This window comes from Mus pahari, chromosome 17 (assembly GCF_900095145.1).
Source record: "Mus pahari chromosome 17, PAHARI_EIJ_v1.1, whole genome shotgun sequence".
NCBI lineage: Eukaryota > Metazoa > Chordata > Mammalia > Rodentia > Muridae > Mus > Mus pahari.
The window spans coordinates 48,083,822-48,095,042 of NC_034606.1; the positions used below are offsets into that span (position 1 = coordinate 48,083,822).

At 52.6% G+C, this 11,221-nt stretch overlaps 1 protein-coding gene across 1 annotated transcript in view; it reads right to left on the reverse strand.

The window, feature by feature from the left end:
* Positions 1 to 1,418, reverse strand: part of Nfam1 (NFAT activating protein with ITAM motif 1) — a 23,496-nt gene extending 22,078 nt beyond the window's left edge. The window contains exon 1 of the mRNA XM_029548193.1: positions 1,335 to 1,418. The gene's annotated coding sequence lies outside the window, so the exon portion shown is untranslated. The remainder of the gene's footprint in view (positions 1 to 1,334) is intronic.
* Positions 1,419 to 11,221: the final 9,803 nt, after the last annotated feature.

The following is an 11,221-nucleotide window of genomic DNA, read 5'->3' on the forward strand; positions in this document are numbered from 1 at the left end:
CCCCTAGGATCCCAGCCTTGCCCAGAGTGACTGTTTCTGTCACAAAAAAAAAAAAAAAAAAAAAAAAAAAAAAAAAAAAAGAAAGAAAGTTCCAAGGGATTAAAAGTGTGCACCACCACCCCCTGACTTGAGTGGGATCTTCTGTGATTACAATCCCCAGAGCACAGTGACCCTGACCTCCTTACATGATGTTCCTCTCTTTACTTCCACTCAGGGTGACCACATGGAAGGACAGGAGGGGGTGTCTGAGTGAGAGAGAGATGAGGAGATTCTGACCCCGCCCTCTACAGACATTTCACACGGAGTCGGGCCACTGCGTGCGACCTAGTTTCAGTTATTCTCAACTGGGTTCACACAGGGTCACCCTAAAACATGCAGCTTCTGATTTGGGGTTACTGTGGCCTACAGTCCCTGATTTTGGAGTAACCCTCCTTCACCTCCAGGTCCCCTTTCTGAGCTATGCTCCCAGGTACTGGATCCCAATACAGGGTAATAACAGAAGCTGCTGTCCCTCGGGCACAGTTCTGGTTCACAGACGAAGTAACAAAGGCTCAAGAGACAAAATGAGGTTTGCCCAAGAAGCAAGGCTATGAAGTAAAGATGATACTGCATTCTGGTTACCTCTGGGTCCCGCCCCTCCCCCACCCCCTACACTGGTTACCTCTGAGTCCCGCCCCTCTCCCCTCCCCCCACACTCCCAACTCTGTAATCACTATTCTGCTAGTTTCTAAAATATCTGAGCAAGTAAAATTCAAATGAAAGAAACATCCTCAGGTGGTGGTGCACACCTTTAATCTCAGCACCCAGGAGGCAGGGGCAAGTGGATATTTTGTGAGTTCAAGGCCTACCTGGTCTACAAAGCCAGTTCAAGGACAGCCAGGGCTCTGTTACACAGAGAAACATTATCTTGGTGAGAAAAGAAGGAAAGAAAGGAAGGAAGGGAGGGAGGGAGGAAGGGAGGGAGGGAGGAAGGGAGGGGAGAGAGAGAGAAAGAGAGAGAGAGAGAGAGAGAGAGAGAGAGAGAGAGAGAGATATTATCTTTCAAAGGGAGCTGAAAGATTAGTGGTCACTTCCCTAAATGTGGGTTATCAAATAGGCCTGACAACAGGGAGGAGCTGAAGAGAAAGTTTGTCAGAACTGACCTGGATCCCACAAGCATTAGGGGGAACTCCTACTGTCTGCCCAGCTCAAGGAGACCCTTCAGCTCTACAGGAAGTGAACCCAGGAACCCTCTACAGTCTTCTAACAAGGCTAACCAAGAGTCCTCAGGAGGGCAGGCAGTGGCCCTTTAAAGGAGGAGGCAGGTGAGAGGAATGACTTTGCACTATGCCTACCTGGAGGTGCAGAGGGTAAGAGCTTAAAGTCTCACCTCACCGGTCTCACCCCAACTCTGCTCCAGCTGCCTGACCCGGGGAGCGAGCTCTCCAGAATCCACCAGCCCCTTCTGAGCCTTGGCCAGCTCAGCTCTGCTTGCAACTCAATCCCTCCCGCATCACTGAGTGAGAGTAGTAAGGGCCCAGGCGTGCTGATCAAAGGGATCCGCCCTGACTCAGGTCGATTTTAAAGGAAAACACTTTGATTTCAGGCTCCAAAAGAAAGCCGTTCCCACGGTCTTTATGTGAGGCCTGGGGGGACTGCCCTCCGATCCGTTCTGGCAGCTCTGAGAGCTACGACTCTTTAAAGGGTCCTCAGGAAGACAGAGACTGAGGGCTGCTGATTTGTCCCTGAGTCCCAGCCATGTGCCAGAGTGTGAATCTCAGGACACCTCAGGGCAGCCGGCAAGCCATTCATGACAGGCAAGCGGTCGCCAAGTGGCTGGCGCCGGCGTTGGAAGGCGACCTTTGAACGGCGAGTGTCTTACGGAGTTTTTAGTGCTAATATTCTCCACATGGCATGCTCAGGATGGGCTGTCACGTCGTTCAACACCTCTGAATCATAGCTGCGCGCAGATGCAGCTTGGCTTCAGGCCCTTCCCACAGCTTGGCTTCATCCAAGTGTTCTCACGGTCCTAGACCCCAGACCCCAGAGCACAGGAGAGCCACGCGGAGACCCAAACCAAATGAGCGCTTTGTCGAAGGTTTGGCCTGGCTTAAGTTCACAGCTGTTCACCTTTTGAGCCCCTTTACTGGCAAGCTGGTGAGAGAGACCTGGGTCGCCCGGGGATCCAGGGTCTCCCTTTTCACACATCAGTACCCCCCAAAAGGGCATTAGGGTGGGTAGAGATGGAGACAGAGCTCAGCTCGTTGTCCTCGAATGGGGATGAGGGGAATGGTGTGAGGACCCCCAAGGGTCCTAGGAAGGGGGCTGAAAGACCCAGAGGACAGGCTACCACCTACCCTGAGAGAGGCCAGAAGCTTTCTGGGAAGAGATCCTTGGACTGGGTCATTGTTTTCTGAATTAGAATCTTCAGGTCCCTCCCCACCCCCTCCCTCCATAAAAGTGAAAGCAGCTCACACAGGCTCACCATAGAATTTCTGGAAACCACAGGGAAGGAGGATCAAGAAGAAAGGCGGACTTGTCTGCAGTTCGCCACCCTGACAGAGCAGCTGTGAAGGTTCTGATGTCTTTCTTTCCCATCTCTTTACCGGGCTGAACTTTGAAGGCAGAAAAAGAGTGGGAGGCAGCCGGGTTGGGGGGGGGGGAAACGGGCAGGCAGGAGGGTTCCAAGCACAAGAAAGCTCTTGGGTAAAGCTTCTAGAAGTTTCCCCCATAGGGCACTGTGTCGGGGCACCGAAGAGAAGGTGGTGAGAGACAAGGTTTGCGGCGGTGAAGATGAGCAGGGCATCAGGGTCTGCAAGAGGTTGGGGGAGGTTGGCAGAGGCAGGGTGGGGGTGGGGTGGCTATAAAACAGGCATAGCCTCTGGGAGCCTTTACGTTAGAAGGAAAATGTCATTGCATTTTAGAAAGATGACAGGAGAATGCCGCAGAGTTCCAACCAGTAGACCCCGGGCCATCTAAAACATTAGCAAGTCATCTGACTTCTTCCCAGTTTTTTTATTAGATATTTTTTTATTTACATTTCAAATGCTATCCCGAAAGTTCCCTATACCCCACCCCCGCCTACCCACCCACTCCCACTTCTTGGCCCTGGCCTTCCCCTGTGCTGGGTCATATAAAGTTTGCAAGACCAAGGGGCCTCTCTTCCCAATGATGGCCGATTAGGCCATCTTCTGCTACATATGCAGNTAGAGACNCGAGCTCAGGGGGTACTGGTTAGTTCATATTGTTGTTNCACCTANAGGGTTGCANCCCCCTTCAGCTCCTTGGGTACTTTCTCTAGCTCCTCCATTGGGGGCCCTGTGTTCCATCCAATAGCTGACTGTGAGCATCCACTTCTGTGTTTGCCAGGCCTCACAAGAGGCCACTATATCAGGGTCCCTTCAGCAGAATCTCGCTGGCATGTGCAATAGTATCTGGGTTTGGTGGCTGATGATGGGATGGATCCCTGGATGGGGTAGTCTCTGGATAGTCTATCCTTTCATCTTAGCTCTAAATTTTGTCTCCCTCAGTCTCCTTTTAAAATACTAGCTCAGGGTTGGAGATATAGCTCAGTGGGCAGAGTGTTCGCTTTGCATGCATGGAGCCCTGGGGTTCAATCCCCAGCAGGGCATAAGCCAGGTGTGGTAGGGCATAGTTAGAATCGAAGAACTTGGGTGGTAAAGGCAGGAGGGTCAGGAGTTCAAAGTCATCCTTGACTACAGATGATCAAGTTTAAGGGCAGCGACCTGAGCTCCATGAGACCTGTCCTTAACAGGTAACTGCACAAGCTCCCCTCCTGACTCCCCAATCTCTGGTCACCCCAGATCCTGCACTCTCAGTTGCCGCCCACCACTTCCTCGGCATCCAGCCTGGGGCTTCCTCTTTTCCTTCCCTCGACACAGCTCTGCAGGCTGCAATGATGCCTGGCCTGTGACTCTCACTCTTTCTGGTCTTGATGCCTAACCTCTCTGCGGCGTCCCTTCCTCCTGGGCTCTCCACCTGCCCTGCTGTCTTTGATGTCCGTAGCTTTTCTTACCTTGGCCACCTCCCAGGATCCTCTTTTTTTTTTTTTTTTTTGTATGTATTTATTTATTATATGTAAGTGTACACTGTAGCTATCTTCAGACACCCCAGAAGAGGGCATCAGATTTTGTTACAGATGGTTGTGAGCCACCATGTGGTTGCTGGGATTTGAACTCAGGACCTTTGGAAGAGCAGTCGGCGCTCTTAACCGCTGAGCCATCTCACCAGCCCCAGGATCCTCTTAAGATCCTTGCGTGGCAGAGCCTAACCTTCCCTAGATGGGCTCAGCTGGATCCTGAAAGTCAGGGATGGTTCTTTCTGAGTTCATCCTCCTGGGGACCAACTGCTGGACCTGTGGTTGTGAGAAGAGCCACTGTCCTCTGGTCCCCAGGCTCCTTGGCATGAGAAGGTCTAAGAAAGGCACATGGCTAGTTAAAGGCCAGACACATTTTGAATGTAGGCCTTTGCCCACCCTGACTTGGTGAGACTCAGCCTAATGGAGGCCACCCCTCCCTGGGCTCCATGGCCTGCTTCTGCTGACTCCGCAGCAGTAGACCAGTTAGGATTTGCCCTTCCTTTCTCTACAAGAGTCCACGCCATCCTCAGGCAGGGTGGGAGCAGCGACCCAACCAGGTCAACCACTTCTGAGCACCTTGCAAGACCACAGCACCTAGAACAAAGCCACCAAGTATGGCCACCCATCAAATAGACCCAATGAACCAGGATTCCCCTAAGGCCCAGCCAAGAGTCCCCACAGGATGCTACGTCAAAGCCATTCGATCTTGGGCCTGCAGCCCTCATCTGGGACAGGCCCTATGCTGACACACAGCCTCAGAGAGAAGGCTAGGTCTGGCCCCACCTTGGCTCAGATGTGAGTGTGTACGGACTGACTCTCTGTCACCTGCAGGAGGTCTGGGAAGACCCTAGTGAGACCCCAGCCCATGAGGTTGCCAAACGCCAGGCACAGAAGAGAGGGTACCAAGAGAGAAATGCTAGGCCCATAGTACTCCAGTGGGCAGGGTATACAGTGATCCCACGGCTGGGAAGACAGCATCAAGCTATAGCATTCACTGTGCACGCCTGAGGTCTCCCAGCCATAGTTAGCAAGAGGTTTGCACAGGAACTGCTGAATACCTCAGTAGGATGGGAAGAGGGGTGGAAAGTGGTCGGGTTAACTTGACCAAGGTCTCTGAGAACTCAAATCCAGGCTGGCCAGGCCCTCCTCGGCCAGCCTCGAGTCTTTCCTGACCTCCTCAAGTTCACCTGGAGTCCCCCTCCCCTTCTTCTGGCTTCAGCTGCCACTTCAGTGCCTGATGGCCATAATCCTATCACAAAAAAGCCTGGTCTAGGGGGCAGGGGAAGGGCAGATCCCATGCTCACTTCCGTGTTTCTCCAACACCCTGTTAACTCCCACTCATGAGACTTTATACCAGAGAGGAGCCTCAGTTCAGAGAGAATAGGGGCTCATTCAGCCCACTGTTTAACCAGGATGAACTGCTCATCTTCCAAGGCTATCTGGGGCGATCTGGGGCTGAGAAGCTTAATTTAGCTGCTGCTGTTACCCTTTTCTGAGGATCCCCTAGGTGCTAGGAGCCACGGATGTAAAACCAGAGGACTGCATGCCATTGCTGTTCTGTGGACACTCAACATTCAGCCGCGCGGAATGACAAAAGTAGCTTCCGTGGGAACCCAATACATGGGGCATACATAGACACACACAGAGGCACACACACACACACATACACATACCCCTGGAGACCATGTGTGTACTCACAGCCCCAAACAGGATGCCCCTGACATGCCAGCACGACTGTAGGGGCAGCAGCGTGTTCACTTAGCAGGATATTCTATGGCGGGTGCGCACACAGCATGGTGGGCTTGTGAGACATGTCAGTTATATCCCAGCTACACTCTGTCATCACAGATAGTCTATGAAGACGCACTGCTGTGTCTCAGGGAAATTCAGTCTTGGGCATGGGGATCTGAATTTGGCTTGCAATCTTCCTGTCACAAAATATTTTTCTTTTGAGTCCCACTCCAACCACTTAAAAAATATGAAAAAACCACTCATAACTCTCAGGCCATAGCGAGGAGGTAGAGGGCTAGGCTTAGCCTCGGGGCCGTAACCTGTCACTCTTGTTCGGTAGCAGTGGAAACAAATGTTACTTACCCCTCCGCTGCTGAATAGACCTTAAAAGGCATAATGTTGACTCAAAGGGACACATCACAGAAAAATATATGCAAGAGCATTTCAGTGACACCAAGCTGGAAAGCAGACAATCGAGGCTCAGTGGTCCCACACTTGCTTAGCGTGTATGGCACTGTGGTCCCACACTTGCTTAGCGTGTATGGCACTACTCTCCCTTCCCAGTGCTGAAACAAAATAGGCGAACTTCCACAGTGGCTTGGACTGTGCTGAGTGATGATAAGATACATAAATAGATCCAGGTTTACCCAGCATCCCCACATCCACACTCATCCAGAAGAGAGCAATACCTCTAAGGCAAAACAAACAAACAAACAAAACCCACAACGTATCTCGGGAAGAATATTCTGGAATGTTCCAGAATATTCTCTTTCTCTCTTGCCATAGTCAGGCAGCACAGGTTTTTGGAAGTATTTGTCATTCATCACTGTACTTACGATTACGATGAAGAAGGTAGCGGTGAGAGGATCTACGGGGACAGTGTCTGAACCTCCACTAGACAGTCACTGTAATCAGCTGGAGGTAGTCTCGCATCCCACGGCTTGGGGAGACTCTCCTCTCCAGTCAAACAGAACCTCTCGCCCTTTCTTCCCCCAGCTTGCCTTCTGGTCTCCTGGCCTTTATCCATGCTGTGCCCGTGTGCAGCCTCACCTGCTCTGTCCTCCTCTGGGTCCAGCCCCCAGCCCATGGCCTCTCCAGCAGGCAGCCCCACACACACCCCTGCAGCACATTCCCCTGTACTCCCTGAGCCCACCTCAGCACTGCACTGCCTCTCTGCCTCTCTGCAGGCCTCTGCCTCCCAAGCTCTTTATTGGGATTAAACGAAGATGAAAGGCAGAGCCCAGTGGTGACAGAGGCTGGAGGGGCAGGAAGGGAGGCAGGAAGCCTTCTCTAGCAGAAGGCAGAGCAACTATTCATGTTTGGGAACAAAGGGAGTGGTGACATCTGAGGCCAGAGAGCACAGGCAGATGCTCACACGAGCTCCATCTGGGTCCTGTTCCCTGGGACAAGTCTCATGATTTCTACCCAGCTGAGACTGTGGGCCTGGGGCTTGTACACCTCTGTTCCCTGAAGGGTCTAGAGACCTGTGGCCTGGAGGCTCTGCAGGCCACTTCCTCTTCCGTGGGTATTTGAGAGAGAAATCAGTCAAGCTCAGAGCTTGAAAACAGTCAAAAGAGAAAAGAGTCGGACGTTAGTCAAAGACACTGAGGCCCGGAGAGGGTAAGCGGGTTACCCCAGTCAAAAGACGGGATCGGAGAGTTTGAGGCCAGCCAGGGCTATAGGGTAACTTCTGGCCAGCCTGGGTTATACAACCAGGCTCAAACTACACATTCAATTCTTGTCTTAAAGAAAGAAAGCAAGCGGGGGATGGGGGTGGGAGTGGGGGTGGGGGTGGGGGTGGGGGTGGGGATGGGGGGACAGAGAGACAGAGAAACACAAACAGAGTCAGAGAGAGATGGAGATGGAGACAGACAGACAGACACAGAGAGATCACACATATGGGAGAGCTCTTAAAGCCTAAGACAGGGGTAGGGGGCGGAGCAGGAGCTGTGATAGACAAGGGGCAGGAGCAAGAGAGGAGGCTGTGTGTCTTGTAATGGGCTCCAGAAGGCAGGGAGCAGGCTTTCCCCCTCCCATGCAAGAGCGGGAAGAACTCCTCAGTAGTGGACGGTTTGTTGCAATACAAGGCAAAAAAAAAAAAAAAAAAAAAAAAAAAAAATCTATTTTTTTTAGTAGCTCATCCTCTTTCAAAATAACTTCCCTATGCTGGGCATGGTGGTAACGCCTTTAATCCCAGCACTTGGGAGGCAGAGGCAGGTGGATTTCTGAGTTTGAGGCCAGCCTGGTCTACGAAGTGAGTTCCAGGACAGCCAGGGCTATACAGAGAAACCCTGTCTTGAAAAAACAAAAACAAAAAAACAAAAAACAACAACAACAAAAAAATAGCTTCCTCAACAGAAAAGCCTCCTCTGATTCAGTGCCCTGGCCTTAGGAGGGAAGAACCACACAGAGGGACATTAAGTTCAAATGACTACGTGAGAACTCTTTTTGTTTATTGAGGGATGATGGTTGTGGAGACACAATCTCACTCTGTGGCTCTAGCCAATCTGGAACTAAGAGCAATCCTCCTGTCTCAGCCTTCTAAATCCTGGGATTCCAGGCACCAGCCACAACAACATCTCACATAAGTGGAAGTTCAACCACTGTCAGCAGCAGGTCCATTCTACCTTTTGGCCGTCTTTTCAAGGTCTGGGGTGGGTGGGTGATGTAGGATGAGCAAGAATAAGGAGACAAGCCACAGGGTTGGTACCTAAATGGCTCTAGAGGCTGCGTGTTGGCTCCCGCCTCCTCAGGGTAAAGTTTCCTGGGAAGAATGTTCTTTGCAAAGAAAAGTGATAGTAGCAGCGGAGCCCACTGGGCAGGGGAGGCCGAGGCTGAGGCCGAGGCTGACCCTGGCCTGCAGCCTGACTTCTGACCTTTCTGCTGTCTGACTTCATGCGTGTTGACAGACCTCCCTGGGTTTGTCTCCCTGTCAGTGAGATGATGCTGAGGACATTAAAGGTTCACTACACGCTAATTACTGATGATCAGATATAAATAAAAAGGGGGACATGACACAATCCAGGGACAAAAAACCCCCCAGTCGCCTCATCAAAGTCAAAGCAGCACTGAGGAGAGGCCTTGGTGGGCAAAGTGCTCAAAGCACCAGGGTAAGGACCAGAGTTCAAATCCCTAGAATTTAAATAAAGCAGAGTAGTAGTAGCACGTGGTGTCTCTGATCTTATCGTTCCTGCCACAAGACGGGAAGCAGAAACAGAATCCTTGGGAGCTTGCAGGCCAGCCAGCCTGGTATCCACAGCAGTGACAGACAGACAGACAGACAGACAGGCAGGCAGGCAGGCTATTTCAAACAGGTGGAAGGCAAGGATGTTCACCCGAGGCTGGCCTCTGACCTTCGTAAACTCACCACAGCACACACACAGGCACACACAGGCACACACAGGCACACGCAGGCACACGCAGGCACACGCAGGCACACACAGGCGCACACAGGCACACGCAGGCACACGCAGGCACACACAGGCACACGCAGGCACACGCAGGCGCACGCAGGCGCACACAGGCACACGCAGGCGCACACGATTTACAAAATAAATAATAAAGTCGAACAGAGATCACTTTGTACTCAGCCTCCACAGTGGCGTGGCCCTGGGTCAGCCTTGGGCCAGCTGCTAGCCAGGCCAGGGCTAGTGCCTGACAGACTTTACCCAGCACCACCAAGGGAGTGCTGCTAACTATCCTGACAGGGACACCCTTGGAGGTGCGCTGGCCTGGATACATTGGCCCCTACCTCACAGCCTGCTTTGAATCCAGACCTCCCAGCTTCCAAGGGAACCTGGAACTAGGATAGGGCAGCAGTGTTGGCCCTGGGGAGATTCCACTGGTCATAAAATCCTTGGCCTCTGACTGCAGTTTAGAAAGTGGGGAGTGTGACCCTCTCTGGTGGCCCCAGGATGCCGTACTCTGGCTGCCTTTCTCTGTGTTCAACCACCAACAACAGTACCCAGGGCACCAGTACCCAGGGCAGCTTCACCACCTGGCAGATTCAACAGGACGCCTCTACCACAGTGGCCTTGTCAGAGCTGTCTCTTCCAGAAACTCCACACCGACCTCAAAACACACCATCCACCCTCCTTATTTAAGGACCAGGGGGCCTAAGCTATGCTGTCAGGAAAGCCCTTAACACCGCGGTGGAGACACAGCACTATCCCCCCACCCAACCCCTTCAAACGCCACCTTGACGAGGCATTAGCTAAATATCTTCTCAGTCCCGGAAGGCTTCCCACATGAAGTCTACAATGTTCAAACGCAACCAGCAAATCCCCAGAGACAGGTCCCGGGAATTAGCTGCTCCCTCGCTGGATGAAAGTCACTCTGATGTATGCGAACAAGAGGACGCGAGGAGGAGACAGACTTGCCTGATAGCTGCAGGGTCCAGGGCACCAGCAGCAAACAGAGGAAGCACCAGACTGGGAGGCGGCTGGGTGGGCGCAGGCATCGCGCTCCAGCCCCACACCACAGAAGCCAGCTCTCCATGGAATACCGTGAGCCAAGCCGGACCCTTGATCAAAGCAAGTCCCTCGTTCCTCTTTAGGTCACTGCGAACTAAGGCCCCTGCCGGCAGCTAGAGTTCCCTTTTGTGTCGCCATAAGTTCCTCCTCTGGACACCCTTCTGCTTCCTCAAGGCTGTTCCTCTCAGAAACCCTGACCTCCCTCTGAAATAGTGGAAGCAACCTTGGTGAGGGGTTCCAACAGATAAACAGCCTGGGGCTCCAACTCGTCCAAGCCACACAGTGGGAAAAGAGCATAGGGTGGGAACCTCAGCTTCCCCAGGCTTCTGGGGCCTCCTCAGTTCCTCAAAGCAGAGGACCCTGTCCTGGAAGCTGGGGTGGCCATGCTCCTTAGGTCTGAAACCCTAAAAATGACCACAATATCCCACCTGCTCAGACGTCCCTGCAATGTCCCTGCCATCCCTTGATAAGAAGTCCTGAAGGGTGGGGAAAAGGGGAAGGGGTGGAGCCTAGGGAAGGGGAAGAATGAGGCAGAGGAGTGGCAGACTAGGAGGCTGAAGGGCCTAAGCCACTTGTCTCAGCCTCCCGAGGGAATTTAACACACCCTGGAGTGAGGGACAGTAGCTGGTTCTTTGGAGAAACCTCTCTCTCTCTCTCTCTCTCTCTCTCTCTCTCTCTCTCTCTCTCTCTCTCTCTCTCTCTTTTGAGACAGGGATTCTCTGTGTAGCTCTGGCTGTCCTGGAACTCACTCTGTAGACCAAGCTGGCCTCAAACTCAGAAATCCATCCCAAGTGCTGGGATTAAGGCACGTGCCACCACTGCCCACTTGATCCACCTGAACTGACACTCCTCCTACTCCTTCGGGGGGGGGGGGACCTCCCTAACCCGAGTTCACCCACACACACACAGGAGACACGAGCCCCCATGGCTCTAGAGGCCT